The following is a 16965-nucleotide window of genomic DNA, read 5'->3' on the forward strand; positions in this document are numbered from 1 at the left end:
TTCGACAATTTTTATTTCCGTTCATAGTTCAAATCTTCTGAATAAATAAAGTAGGCGTTGCGCTTTCTCAACTTCATGGATGAAAACGAATTCTCTTATTAACGGTATTAATAATGTTACGGTTATAACTTATAGCGCCGGTTCTTGTTTATTTGTAAAGCGTGGATCGACCTAACGGGTGGAATGATTTAGCTTCGACAACGCCTAGTTCGGCGTTCATCGCCTTTAGCAAATGGGGGGTTGCCAGGGCGTCACGGTTGGCTAGTTACCGACTATAGAGAACTGCATATTTCCGCAAAAAATTATGGCGCACACTAAATACTCGCAGACAAGGAGTCGAAACAGTTCATTGTTTATTAAGTAAATGCGGTCAGATATCCGCCATTATTTATATTTTATTGTTAAATGATTAATATCCGGTTTAAAAATCACTTTGTATTCTAAGCAATCTTTATGCAAACAAAGAGAATTTTTTTGAGTAACGGTACTTTATTCAAGAATTCTCATTTGCTGTCTATTGATTCGTCGCCTCCATTAGACTAATTAGTCGTAAATATTATCATTATCCTGTTTAAAATTAATAAATATATTCTTGATACTTCGCGCACAGACATACTCAGTTTTTTAACAGCAGAATAAATCTTTAAAGGTAAATTTTACGATGTTTTGAAAGTAATCGCAGTTAAAATTAGTTTACGATTAAATTGCAATTATAGTTGCATTTAATGTTTCTTTTAAATACTTTTTGTATTGTTTTGCTTAAGATAAACGATTAAAACTTATCTACACTCCGTAAGTAATGTATACACAATTTTTATGTATTTTAATTTGGAATGGAATAGAATAACCTGATATTTTATTCATATGTATATATTACAATAGTTACTTTAAAGTTTAATATGCAATCAGTCAATTTTAAAAAATCGCTTTGACTAAATGCTTAAGAAACACAGAAAAAAATTATACGTGACTTCATCACACCGTGATGATAACCTTAGCATGATGTATTTCATGACAGTTGCTTTAAAAGCATAACTTAATATGAAAAGAATTAATTAATTCTATAATTAGCTTATCATCTATAAAATTATCAATTTATATTTTCTAAGGCGAAAAGATAATTTACCGAACATCTTTGATTACTTTCTATGTTGCTTTGTTGGTTGATGGCATTGACGTCCGCTTCAGTAAAGCATAAAGTTATACATTAGTAAGCATTCTCTCTGCTTGACAAATCATTCATTTCTCGATGGAAACGGAAGTGAAATTAGTTATCACGAGAGCAATGATTGAGAGGAGCGAAGTGACAATTTATCCCTTTGTTTTAACAAACAAAAATTTTTTTTAAATGTTCAATAAATACATTAAAGTTAAGAATTTGCAATTTAAATTTTCAGCATTATCAATGACATTTTATATGAAAATCCAATATGTCGTAGGTTCTGCCAATAAAACCGGACGGTACAACGTAGTCGAAACAACCACAAAACCTCACTTTGGTCCGGGTACAAAAATTTTTTTAAATGTTCAATAAATACATTAAAGTTAAGAATTTGCAATTTAAATTTTCAGCATTATCAATGACATTTTATATGAAAATCCAATATTTGATTTAACTTATAAGTATGTTGTTCAGTACATAAATAGAATAACNTTTGTTAAGATATAAAATGATCTTATTTCATAACAAAATATTTTACAAGTCTATAGTTATAATTTATTATTCAAGATATTATCTATGGTAGTTTAAAAAACTGGAATTAGTCACGATATAAAAATACTTAAAATCATGAACTGCGATTACATTTTATTAGTTAATTTCATTATGAATCTATTTAAATGCATATAATATAATATGTAATGGATACAAGTTTATTAAAATACAGACTTTTTTGAGAGCTAAAAGAAAATTTTTCAGTTATCGTCTTGAACACATCAGCGCTTTCAATTTTAAACGAGATCTGACGTCCAAAAACACCCCTAATCGCTACTTTCCGCCCGATCAAATTTTCTTTGGAAATTCCAAGAGACGAAATTTTTGTTTGAAATATCCTTGAGCAGTATCACATTCATTTGTTGTCTCATCCCAACATCAAATGTATAATAAGAAACAAGTAAAAGAAAGAGTGGAAATGAAATATGACTGATTGATTATTATATTATTATTATATTATTATTGATTATTACTGATTAATGTAGGGTTAAAATTATAATTATTTTAATGCTAAGTGATAAGTGATTACAGATAACAGAAGTACTAATAATATTCAATTAATGTTAATTCATTTTAAGCTATTAATGGAGCAACATTATCTCAAGTAAGTTGTTACACTGTAACAATTTACCCCAACATAAATATTAATGGCTTACTTATTTAATTATTTTACAATGTCTATAAAAACAATTTTAAATATTTTAATGTATTTATATATTAAACAATTAATAGGCCTATAATTACAGATACTGTATGTAAGTTTAACGCATGGAGGTATGAAAAAATTATTTAAACTAAATTTTGTTTGTCAAATTTTAATTTTTAATTAAAATTATTTATATATGTATAGCACTACACTTCATTTGTAGTAATATATTATATATAGGTTTAATAAAATTATTAAATTAAAAATAATAACTAATTTAAATTATATTTATTTTAATTCTGAATTTACTCACCAGATGGCACTCAATGAGTTAATTCAGTTATACAATAGTAAAAGTACTTTCCTGAGATTTCAGCTTAAATTGTTCAAGTACAAGTTTATAATAGCAAATTGGTTTTTCTGAATAACATTTTTATTTTTTTTAATCTAAACTGCTATTAAATATTGCATTTGTTGTTTTATAAATAATAAAATAAAATAAAATAAACTAAAAAAATAAAATTACACAAAAAAATTATTGCAGCGTTTTCACAAATTTATTCTCTCCATCATTTAAATGTGATAAAGGTATTAAATACGAGTGCTTATCATTGATAATTTTTAATTAAAAAAGAGAAAACACGCAGTTGGCAGAATTTTTGCACCATCATTTCAAAGAACCCATGGGGATATATTACAAAATTATGCAGCAATAAGTTACGGAANGAAATAATATAATAAATAATTTAGATGAAAATAAAAAATTAAATTTTTAATGAAATTTTACAAAGATTAGATTTTTTTTAATGTATTATTAATACTGTTAAAGTTTAAATAGACCATTGAATGACTAACAAAATCAGATGGAACATTTTCTAATTAAATGCTATTTTAAAATTTGGGGCAAGCATTTCAGATATTGCATGTTGTTGTTGATTACTTATACACTTAAATTGCGTAAAAATAATAATAAAATTTTCTAATTTTATCTAAAAATTTTCAAAATAAATAAATGTTTATATTTGTGTTTTTATCCTGGCTAAAATTAGACTGAAAATCCATCATTTCTTCAACTTTATTTAATTTCTAATTTTGTAATTAGAATTAATTACAAAATTAATCATATTTCATGCAGATGAAATCTTTCGAATGCTATTTTTAATTAAACTGTTCGATGGTGATGCTGAAGCAAATTTGATTATTTTGATTATGATTAATTTGATAATATTAATTAAATAATTTGATATTTAAAAATAAAACCAAGTTCAACGACCTTTGAACGTATAGCAACCATTTACTCTGTTGCTGTCATTAAAATCACACATGTTGTATGGATTTTCCGACATCAATACGGAAGTCGTGGATCGTTATAAACTTGTACTTGTAGAAACTGAATAAAGGTTGAATATAGTCAATATGGCATTAATAGAATTTGTAGTTGTTAGATAAAAGCTTGCGTTTTTTGACCTTTTGAAAAATGTAACTTATATATCAAAAGAATTCCATAAGAAAAAAAATCAGAAATAACAATAATTTTATTTGTGTGGTCGAAAGTTGAAAAAGTCACACCAGGAAACCAGTTTCTTTGACTTTAAATGAAATGGAACGTTTTTCTCTCGGATTTCTATTGCTTTCTCTTCAGTAATCCACTTCAATCTATTATAAAACATAAAATTCCTTTATGATGAGATGAGTTCCTTCTGTGCTACTAACCAACTCTTTCTACGCATCATATGACCTAAATGAAAGGACCACGCGGTGTTTTGATCGATTTAGCACCTGAAGATGTTTAAATCTATTGATTGTTAGTTGTTAGCATCTCCCGGTGAAGCCCCCAAACTTTCTCCAGTCCCTATTCATTGCGATGAGTCACACATACCATCTTGGTTGGGGTCATCGACCTACTGCTACCACAACAATCTTTCTTATATTTCTTCGATCCTTATACTCTCCCACCTGGTCTATTCATTTCGAGTAGCGCATGACCACTTCTTTACCTTCTCTTTTAATCTGGTAAATCTACAGATACCCCTTCCCCTCCAATCATTTGGAAATGCTGACACCTATAGAATTTTTTTTCCTTGAAGGAATTAGATTTCGTGTAAGATATTGTGCGAATAACAGGATTGATCGTCTTTATCTTTTTTTTTTTTTCTTCTTTTTTTTTTCCTATATTCTCTTTCCTTTCTTTTTATTATTTATAAATAAAACTTAGGATAAAATGGAATTTAAATGCGTTGAACTTAGTAATACAATGAAAATTATGTATAGGCCTATACAAAATTTTAAATGGCCTAGAAAGAAAATAAGGCTAATAGCTATTTTTTCATTTAAAATTCGTTATAAATTTCTGGAATCTGACTAATTTTAACAAGTCAAACATCGAGAATTTTATTAGATCATCGTGTTTCTGGTTTACTCTCACTGAAACATGTTAAATTTGCTATTGTGAAACAGTTGCATAAAAGATAGTTTTTTTTAATTATTTTTTTATTTTACTTTCGTATCTTGCGAAATAGCTTATGCAATTCCTATAATTCATTAATTATGCAATTCAATTTGCATTTAACAGATTGATAAAATGAAACGTTTAGAGTGATGTAGAAAATATTTCTCTTTTATTTTTTAATTAAAATCCTTACCAAAGTTATACACTTTCATATACATTATCTTTAGTGTTCGCTTAAAAAATTTTTATTCGTGTTTGATAAAGCAGAATCTTAACCATAGCCTGGTAATTGAAACAGTTTTATGACTCTTCGAAAGAAATTGGATAACCGAATCTCTCCATAAAACGAACCAGACTGGAGATTTCCGTAATTTAATTGGAACATAAATTTCAAAATAGTAAAAGAGAAAAAATTATTTCGCTTAACGCTTTATTTTGTTAAGATATAAAATGATCTTATTTCATAACAAAATATTTTACAAGTCTATAGTTATAATTTATTATTCAAGATATTATCTATGGTAGTTTAAAAAACTGGAATTAGTCACGATATAAAAATACTTAAAATCATGAACTGCGATTACATTTTATTAGTTAATTTCATTATGAATCTATTTAAATGCATATAATATAATATGTAATGGATACAAGTTTATTAAAATACAGACTTTTTTGAGAGCTAAAAGAAAATTTTTCAGTTATCGTCTTGAACACATCAGCGCTTTCAATTTTAAACGAGATCTGACGTCCAAAAACACCCCTAATCGCTACTTTCCGCCCGATCAAATTTTCTTTGGAAATTCCAAGAGACGAAATTTTTGTTTGAAATATCCTTGAGCAGTATCACATTCATTTGTTGTCTCATCCCAACATCAAATGTATAATAAGAAACAAGTAAAAGAAAGAGTGGAAATGAAATATGCCCTTTCCCTTTCCGTCACCCAGACGAATTCTGTTCGACCTTGGCGTTCCTACCAGATTCATCTCTGTTGATCATTAGTTAATCTTTGGAACGACCACGTTGATTATACATTTCAGCTAAAAATCTCTCGAAACACCTGTTACTCGCTTGAAGCTATCCAACTTTCAAGCTACAAATCATTGTTGCCGCCTTTATTAGTAAGAATGGGTTTCTTTTTTGGTTCGAACGATATTTTCAAGGAGAAGAACTCCTTCTCAAGGTTATTATTACATAAGTTGTTATTTTATTAAAATTCAGATTTTTCTGTATAAATTTAAAGTCTGTATTTTAATATATATGTACTTTCTAAGTTATACTGTAATTTACTTACAATAACAATTTTTAAGTCTAAAAAACGACTTTTTCTGATAAAATAGCTTTTAAATCAAAACCTTCCTTTAAATTAGGATTTGTATATTCTTATTTGTGAGTCTTAAAACAGCCATCACTCTATTTAACGACATCCCGGATGTTAGCGTCTACACGTCACTGCTATACCGTAAGCTATACGCGTGCGAAGTAATGCCACATTGTCACGTGATGCTTTAGCAAATGCATACGTGAAATTACGTAGGGTCATGTACAGGTTAAGTGTGAGTCCATGTTGTAGTACTTCGTCTATCACTAAACACGCGAGTCTCAAGACTTTTCAGATTAGAAATTACATTTGTTAAGAAATGATCATTTTAATCGATATTCTATCGTGAATTTCGATTAAACTTTTTCAGTTCTTAATTAAAATTAAGTTTTTAATAGTTTTTTCCACAAGATTAGACGTTATTAATGTATCATTTAAGATACCATAAATTAATAATTCTTTGTGGTTATTAATAACCTGTATGTGTTATTATTATTATAGCATGAAGAATAATACACTATAGATTAGATTATCGCTATTGTTATTATCAACAAATCTGTATAATTATATTATTGTATAGATTTAAGCGTATATTTGTAGTCTTCATCAGCCGTAGTAGTATTATAGATTAACTTGATTGTGTCTATTGGTATTGTACTATATATTATATTATAGAATTTAATTTCCGATAGAATTTATGTAACATTGATAAGTTTCTATGATCATTTACAGAGCAATAACTTTCTTAATGTTTTAAATTACATGGAAATTTAAATATGAACCTTGGAAATAATTAGAGTCGTGTAACGCAAAGACTTGTTATGTTCCTTTGTTTTAAATTCTTTATTACTTATATGAAAATAAACTCGTCAATTTAAATAAATAAATATGTATATATACTAATTTATAGGGCCATACTTGAAAATTTCGATTAAGAATTACATTTGTTTTTCATTATTCGAAATCGCTTAATTGATGATAAAGAAGTGGTTATGAACATTCGAAACAGTGATAAATATTGTTTAACTCAAAAATAATTTCGAAAGATGAATGAAAAACATAAAATGGCGCACTGAAAAAATGGATTTCCTCTTCCTAAAAGTTTAAAACATTCATTAAAATTATTTTAAATAAAACAGTATTCATTTCTTCTGATGTACGGATTATCGTTTTCGTAGAATTTTCAAAACATTGTATAATAAGTATTATACTACTTAAAAGAAATATTCTATATATATTCCAAACAGTATGTTATATAATTTTATTTAAAAATAAATTAATTTTGTAAATTACATAGGATCATATAGAGTACAGATTAGGTGTGAATCCATGTTGTGGTACTTCGTCTATCACTGAACATACGAGTCTGAATACTTTCTAGACTTACAACTCATAACAAATAACTATAAAATATGAATTTTATGAGTTATATATATACTTATAAATTATTTGGATTCTATCTTTCTTATCTATGTAAAAAATTTGATCTATAATTTTAACGATCATATAAATTCTTGATATATTTTTTTACCAGAATTCTTAATCAGATATACTTTGTTTTTAAATAAATTCATAACTAAAAATGTTTTAATAGATAAATTAAATTTATATGGAAATAATTGAGTATTAGTAAAGTAAAAAAAAAAAAAAAACTAGTTATTTCTGGAAATAGGAAAGTTTTCCTATAAAATTGAAATTTCTTCATTTTAGTGATGGCAATATGTCTGTTCTATTGTCTTAAAACTCAAGTTTATTCGTCCGTTTTATCGAATGAATGAAAAATACATATTATGTACTTTACAATATTATTTACGAATAATTACCAAATTATATGCTTAACAATAGACAATGGGATATTAACATTGACTGCACTCACCTTAATACAGTGATTCATTCATGATTCATAAGCATATCTATAAATTTTGGTTTCAGAAAGATTTTATGTCTTTATAATAATCTATAAATCCTGTCAATGAATTTATTAAGACCCAATTTATCATTTATTCCCATCTTAATTAGGAAATTAGCAATTTTTTTTTTATTCTAGAGATTTTTTATGCCATAATTAGCTTCTGTACTGAAATGAATCTTATTAATTTACTAATAAATATAACTCGATATACCGGTATCTTTTTAAACTTACTTCCCTCATTTCCTGATAAGATTATTATTACTTTATCTTTTATTAATTAGTAGCATTGCTAAAATTTTCATATTATATTTAAATTTTATATAGTTAGCTTCAATTAACTTGCAAATCAATTCAATTAAGATTAAGTTGATATGCATATTTCAGTGCATAAAATATGCAAATAAATTTATTATTTAGGTTTTTACTTGATAAAAATTTATTAATTATCAAATAACTACAATAAATTAAAATTTTATTTTATAATTTTAATTATATCAGATCAATGAGGTAGTCTTATCATTCCTCCATTGAGATTGGAATATATTATGTATTGATTTTAAAAAATTAGTTTCTAGTTTATTTTCCCCATAAACAATAAAATTATTAGTTCAAATAACCTGCATATAAATTATGGCAAAATATTTTCGAGTTATATTCTATTTTCTTATGTATTAATTAGTGTTTACTCGAATTATTTTAATAAGCAATGGCAAATTACAAAAGCAAAATATTTATTTTTCATTATTTAAAGATTCATCTAAATTTGTGGATTTTTGTATCATTTGAACTTACACTTTCCACATTTTATCGTGTCATATATCATCAGCTAAGATGTAAAGTATCTGCTATGTATATTATATTTATATTTTATCTCATGTTAAACCATTTTGTTTTAGTTTCCAATGTTATTTTGAAATATTCTTCATAAAATAAAAGGATTTAGAATATAATACAGTATTTGTTAAGAGTTCTTTTTCTTTTCTTATTTAATTAATATTGATTTGAAAGTCTCTTGATACTGTAAAAAATTTTATTAAAATTTTCAATGCATTTCCGATTACATTACTTATAAATTTAATATTACAATAGATCACTTAATCTTAAAATATTTGCATAAATTTCTATTTGTGCTGGAATAAGCTTCGGCCTACTTAAATTTTTAGAAGATGTTGAAGGAGACAAAAAGTTAATCCCTCTGCAAAAATCCAATTACCCAAGAGCTAGGGATGTCCCTCCAAGCTGTTTTCAATCTATTGCTTCAAATATATTGTATACACTCTCATAGCTTATCAGAATAACAATTTTCGGCGCTTCGATTAATCTCTTTTCGTCACGAATCTGTCACGTCACGCTGCACTGTGACCGCCCCTTTGCGTAATTAGGTGGTAATTAACTGACTGCTGTAACTTGCGCTTTGTTTATTTCTGACATAAGAAAAATTTCCAGATTGCACATATTTTTGTTTCCTCTTTGTTTTTTGTTTTGCATAATTTCACTCTTAACAAAAATACGTGTCTGTATAAGAACGACAAAAAATAAAGTTCACGAGAAGCATATTTTATAAGCGATATTCAGACTTAATTACAAATTTAGATTTTTTTTTCCTTCAGAAAATAGCTTTTAAAAATTTTTGTAAAAAATTATAAATTAATAAATTCTATTTATATTTAAAGTAAATTAATTAATTAAAAACTTTACATTTAAAATTTAATTTCAAAAGTAATATAATAGTGGTTGTTTTCAATCTTAACTGTAAATTCTCTTTGAAAGAAATATTTAAAAATTTATTTTGTTCTTTGTAACTATCAAACTTATTAAATAGGATTTGTGATGCTGCGGTCTTCAGTAAACTCTTGTGAAGGTTGTAGCATTTGACCTCATCATTTCTCTCCCTGCAGAAAATATAAATATGGAAAGATAGTGCATGTTCGAACGAACACCCGCTGTGTTCAGTCGAGGTCAACGACAGCTTGATGACTTGGTGGCTAATCTAACTTCGCTTGTTAACTTTGAATCAATTCCATGGTAAATCTTAACGAGGACTAGCTCTATTAGAGAAAACATCTCATATAGCTTCGGGGCCTACGTATATATACGCCATAATTTATAAGTATGCACCATATCAAAATACTATATAGCTCAGAATATAAGCTGTCAAAACTGGAAATTAAACGGGCAACAAATTGCATCGTAGATCTACCGTATTTAATGTACGTAATGGCAAGTTTAATTTTTCTAAAAGTTTCATCAAACTTTTTTTAAAGATTGTATATAATTTACATACAAAATATATTAAAAATTAATGCATATTCACAAAAGATTATAAGCACGTAAATTGTCCAACGAATTGAATTCAATTTAGTAATTTAAGTAAAATCGATAGAGTTACATTTAATAATTATTTTATCTCGAAATGAAATCTTTATTAATTTCTTTATTCAAAATGAGTTAATTCCTTCTGCTATTTTATAAAAAGATAGCATAAGAAATGAGTCTACTTTGAGTAACCAGTAACCAGCTTTTAATATTGATTGTCAATTTATGTAAATCTTTAGAATAAAAAAGTAGTAAGAAGGTAGCCTATATTTAATGTTGTTTCGTATTTAATAAGCTAAGATATTTTTTTACTCCTTAATTTTAAACCTCGACGAATCACATATATTAAGTGGAGTTTTCGTGTTAAATTATTACGCTCTTAATAAAGTTGTTTATTAGCTAAACCATTTATTTAGTCAATAGTGCGTTAAAATTCGAGCATACTGTAATAACAATTAAGATTCTGTTTCAGAATTAATGATATTATTCTATTAACTCTATGCAATTTTAACGAAAGTGGAAAATAACAAAATTTTGTGTATGATATACAATAAAATTTTCAGCACAAATTTCAACTGCGATAGAGTTACAAACAATTAATTAGGTTCGTAGAACTATTAGTTTGGAGAAATGACTTGGATTGACCGCAGTTTTCTCCAATCGTGTTACTTTACTGAATGGTATTCCACACTAAAGACTTAATAATGACATTAGAAAGAAGAAAGGCTCGATTTCTTTCAGAAACGTGACTCTGCCAACTTAGCCGTATCTAAAAATATCCGACTACGTAACGGTTTTTCATATGCCATTAATGTCACGAGGCGTTAATCGTTGTTTGTTGTTTAACACGAAAAACCATTTCGTTCAACCATCTCATTCAATGCAGCAGTTTTCTGCCTTTGGTTTGGAATCCTTGGTCAAAAGGTTAAGGACGCAGTGTGCACTGCGGGTTAGCTTATGTTGAATAGCGTTTATCTTTAAACCAAGCTATATTACTAGATTTTTGTCATTTATTGAGATAGAGTTGAATGAATTATTATTATAATGTTCTTTATCGTTGGTTTTAAGTTTAATTTTAATATGAATCCAGGCCAAATTTAATTCATAGAATTGGCAGCTTCTTGAATTAATAATTTTTATGTTAATTAATTTTATTTGGCATTATTTTTTAAAATTATATTGAAGGCAAAATTGTGTTTATTTACGCCATTAATTCAGACGTATTAAAAATGAAATGAATTTACTTTGGTAAGTTCTAATATTTTATTTTTAAAGGTTAATTCTAACCGGATGCGATAAACAACTTCTTAGAAGAAATGATTATCTTGATTACCAAATCTTTCAAGTATTATTGTTATGACTGAACGTTGTCAGGCTGTAATTTTACGAGTATTAAGAAACCATTTACAGTTTAATAAGGAATTAATACAATAAAAAAGCTAATAAATTCTTTTAAGTAATAAGATTGCTTAATGGTTAAAAGGTGTTTCTAGATTTAACTTATTTATAAAATATTTCGATCGAAGTGTAAATGATTTAGAAAATTTAATTTTTGGGGTGATTTTATTCAGTAGCTTAGAGGAGCGCCATCTGGACGAGCTAAAAAACACTAACTAGAGAATTGGGCTGTCACTTTTATCCGAAGTAAGGTCAATATAATATGTAGCAATGCCGAAACGTAGATGAGTCAGCTGTAAAGGTCGGGACAAGAAAGGTGACAGAGTCGGGCATTGTTTACCTGGCGGTCGACAACTGAACAGGTTTATTGCGGGAGGCGTCAGCATTGCAATGACGGGCGGTTCGGCGTTACAAACGGTGCTGGTCGCCCACATTCCTTAACTCTGTCTATCCACCCAGGTGTTGGAGTTCATAACGTTGCCGTCCTTTGACTTCCTCGGAAACATTGCCGATTCAGACAAATGCACTTAAATTTTGACCTTCTCTTCTATTGTCTACGCATAAACAATAGTGCAATGCCTAAATCGTTTGCTTGAATGTTTATGTCTTTGGGATGATGTCACTTCCTTTTCTCCCGGTGTATTTCGAAACTTGTTTGTGCTTTGGTAAAACTTCTTAACACTACTTAGAATTAAGCATAATTTAATAATCTCTTAAACATTATAATGGTGTGTTTTTGATTATGTCGATATCGCTTTATAAAATAACAATTTCGTTAAAGTAAATTAACTAAATTATTAATCTTTGAATAACTATTTTGGAACATTAAATTCCTAAACATTCAAAAGTATTAAGCTTTTCAGACTTTGAGATTTATAATGATCATAATACCCAAATTATTATTAATAATAAATTGCTACGTTAAATATAACATAACTTAATAAAACGCCTTTTTAATAATTNGACTGTACAGAGTAGAAAGCATTCTTGCAATTTAATAAATATTCAAGACTTCTGCTGAGTAACAGTTCCCAAGAAAAAAACCTTTGGAAAAAAAATGTATATATATATAAAGACAACTTTGTGAAATTCCGACTTAATTACGAATTAAATTAAATTTATTTTAATTATTTATTTTTTTCAGCTACTGAAAAATATTTAGAATAATATTGAAGCAAATTGTTAGTAGGTTATTAAAGGAAAACGTTGTCTTAAGAATATATAATACATCATGTAGATTTGGAGAGGGGAAAGAAAAAACTAGAATATGTTTAAAAAATGACCTAGTACTTTATCCCCTTCAGTCTCGTATTGTTTTTAAAATTGCACCTGTCGGGCCTCAAAGTCGATTAATGACAGACTTACTTCTGTGTCCTTGCACGTGTTCCTTGTCGACTCATTATTGGTGCCTCTTTATGCTTAGCGTGTGACAGTCGACAGCCTTTATGTATGTACACGTAACCCAAGCATGTCAGCATATTATAAAGGATATACATCTTCCTCTAATTTTCATAATTGTTATAAAATGTACTACATCACTCTTACTTTGTTTTCATCTAATATTCTATAGAAAAAAATATTGATTTTTATATCTTTTTGATTACAGTATGAAAAAAAACTTTAATCATAGATCCGGGTTTAATATAATAGGTAACGTGATTTTCTTTGAGACTAAATTGTCGCATATTCTAAAGTAATTTAATGAATTTCTATGTTTCTTTTATTTCTGGCACATGAATGTTGTATATGTGGTTATAATGACGAATCACATAAGAAATTTTTCGGTTCTTTTATTACAGAAAAAGTTTTTTGTAATAAAAAACAAACTAGTCTCTTAAACTTTAATGTCATTCGAACACTAGAACTAAATGGATTTTACTAGTATTGCCCCCTTTCTCTTTTACTTCTCGGAAAGTATAAAGTAAACTACAATACTTTTCGTTCATTGATCCTGTTACTTTTCCAAATTGTGATGCTACCAATATGAAAATGTTGTTTTATATTTCTAATTTCATTCTTATTGATATTGTGACTGATAAGGGTTCATATATTATACGATTTATTCTTGAACAATATCATATTCTGTTAATTTAGTTTAATTCAATTTATTAATTACTAATCAATCAATTATTTTAATCTTGCGCAATAATTTAATATTGTTTAAGAATTTAGAATTAAAAATTTAGAAAATTTGCATCTCAAATAATAAATTATATGATACTTATTTTAAAAAATAATAAACTTAGATAATATTTTTCTATTTAGTTTTATTTCTAACTTTAAAATAATAATAATAATAATAATATTTCTCCTTTCCGTTTCGTTTTTGAAGAATTTCTCCTGAATATTATATATCATAAATATTTTATCTACATTTAATTTAAGAACATTTTTAAGACTGAGTAACTGTCTAATTTAATGGGATAAAGTATAAACTTTTGGGAACTATCATATAGCATGAAGTTGATGATTGACAATACTTCTAATTATCAAGGAGATGGATGCCAAAAGTTCACGAAGCAGGGAAGATGGGAGAGTCAAAAGTCAATCCTCAACAAGTAGTTAAAACCAGATGGGTTTGAGTCAACAAATAGACCATATCAGTTTCTTAAAACGAACAGAATCTATCCAATTCTAGCTCTCGCTGCTTACTTGGTGGTATTGTTGTTATAAGAACATCGCATTCCACAACTGTTTATGCAGCTGAAGAATTTTACTTTAACAAAAATAGCTTATATCAGGAAATTTGTACCAAAACAACTTCAATTTTTTAATCGTCTTATTTTATAAATATATTTTTTAAATTTTATCGTGTTCTTAAGTATATTTTGGCACAATTATCTTATCGACAATAGAACTCGTTAATAATTTACACTTTGATAATTCTTATCAGAAAAAACATCTCTAAAATATTTTAGATTTTTATTTTGATTACGCTTGTTAAATTACACATTAATGCTCTGTTACTAAAATACTTATTTACACATGTTTTAAGATTTAGGTGAACATTTTTATTAAGAACTTCATCAATTTATATAATTTTAATTAACGATAAAATAATAATAAAAGTATTCTAACATTAAAATTTTAAAACTATTAATGCTGTACTAATATTTAATTTGCCATTAATGATTTATTTGCATAAAATTGTCTGTGTTTTCTTATGTAACGGTATAAAATAATGTTTTTTCCAGTAATAAGTCCGTATTAATTAATAATTGTTAAATTAAACACTTAAAAATTCTAAAGTTTAATAACAACTATTTAGAAAGACTAAAATAAACTGTAAACAATAGGTAATAACATACTTTCAACATAAAACGCCTTAAAATACTTCAAACGAAAATATCTGTAATACAAAACGATCAAAAAAAGATTTAGTATTAATTATAGTAAATTTTACGAGCTTCTAAGTTTCACAGGTAACATTTGTATCTGTCTCCTATAATGTAGGTAAGAAGTTCAAATGTTATTTTTATTAGGATATCATTTCATGTCAACGAAGATCATTTTGGCGGATCAGGGATGTTTTCATTCTAACTGTTTGTCTTTGTATTTAGGTTATTACCGACACCGAACTGTCACGACAACGAATACTTGTGCATTCAGGTGATACGTATTACCTGTAAGAATAATTGGTTGGGTGGCAAAACTTTTTTCTTTCCGTCTCCTAGGTCGAAACACCAACACTCTAATTGTTTAACCCAATGAAACAGTTTATAAAAGCGAATTCTTCGAATGTAGCCTATTAAACTTGTGTTTTTCATACTAATTAAACGAATTTTTAAATCATTGATTAAAGCAGAAAATTGCATATATTTTAAATATTGAGAACAAAAAATAAATTACGAGAGATTTTTTTTAACAAACTTAATTTTAATTTTTAAAAAAATAAAATTTTATGTGCAAATTCAAAAATTCACAGAAGATATACGGTATATAGAAATAATAAACATGTTTTGATCCGCTTTGTAAATTAGCCTACGTATATAATTTTTTATTGATATCTGGAAATAACAAATACGTTCATAGTTTAAACTCAATTATTTTTAGATTATTATTATTATCTGTACTCGTTATTTTTCACTACAACTTGTTTAAAATTGATAAACAAGTACCTTACAATAGTTTACTTTATATATTTGAATGTATATTCGATCGACGAATAAATGTTTCTTAGTACTATTAACGTAGTCTGAATTTTTGAGGTAAATTTTCTTTGAATGTAAGCGCATTGATTTATTGTTAGACATTTAAAATTATCTTCTACAAATAAAATATCGTAATTTTTTGAAAATACTAAAAAAAGTATAAAAAGGAGAGGAAAAGAAAGCTTTGGAAATTTCGGCGAATTACAAAATTGTGCCATAAATTATTTATGTACTATTATTTAAAATATTTGATTGTATCTTGAAATATTATAAATACTTTTTCTTCTAAAAGTATTGTATACGTTAAGTAAAAGTTATATATATATATATATATTTTGCCTTAAACATAAACTAAAATTTAGGACATCATATTCATACTTANTATATATATATAAATGTCTAATGACTTAGCAATTTCTATACTTTAATATAGTCGGTCTATATTATTAGAAAGATAAAAAAAATAAAATAATACAAGTAAACTTATACTCATAAATAAACACGAGCTTATATATTTTACCACGCAATATTTTCCTCTTCAATAAAATTAAATGAAGATTATTACAATAAAGATGCGAATGTTTTATAAGTAACCAAAGAAAATGAAATTAAGACTTATAAATATTAATAAAAAAAGACTAATAACTTTCATGATATTATTTTGTTTTTGTAAAAAAACTTATAAACAATATAATATAAATTTATGTTATAATTACAATTATCATAAAAGTAAATGGGAGCAAGTTAGTGTAATTGTTTCAGTTTCTAACAGTAGAGGGCGATAGAAATGTAAGTATGCTGCCATCTAGCGAGTAACCAATAAATGACGATTAGATAAATAATCGGACTGGTTGGGCCAGTCGAGTACTTGCGTTCGTTAGTAGTAGCACGTTAATTTGCTGTGGGAGTGTTTTATCTTATTCTCGTGCTTTAAGGATTGATTCAGTCGTTTCGACATCAGAAATGGGTCGTGATGGTGAGTGATCATACTTTATATAATATCTGTTAATATTTATATGTTAATTATATCGAGGACGCTTATAAATTGTTGTATCTAGCA

General features: G+C 26.8%; 1 protein-coding gene across 1 annotated transcript in view; it reads left to right on the forward strand.

Annotated features, from left to right (window-relative positions):
• LOC111622430 (rho GTPase-activating protein 20-like) overlaps positions 1-16965 on the forward strand; it is a 67898-nt gene that overhangs the window by 26471 nt on the left and 24462 nt on the right. The gene's annotated exons all lie outside the window — the stretch shown is intronic.

The sequence above is a fragment of the Centruroides sculpturatus genome, unplaced genomic scaffold, assembly GCF_000671375.1.
Source record: "Centruroides sculpturatus isolate CEXI.00-Female unplaced genomic scaffold, Cexi_2.0 scaffold195, whole genome shotgun sequence".
Lineage (NCBI taxonomy): Eukaryota > Metazoa > Arthropoda > Arachnida > Scorpiones > Buthidae > Centruroides > Centruroides sculpturatus.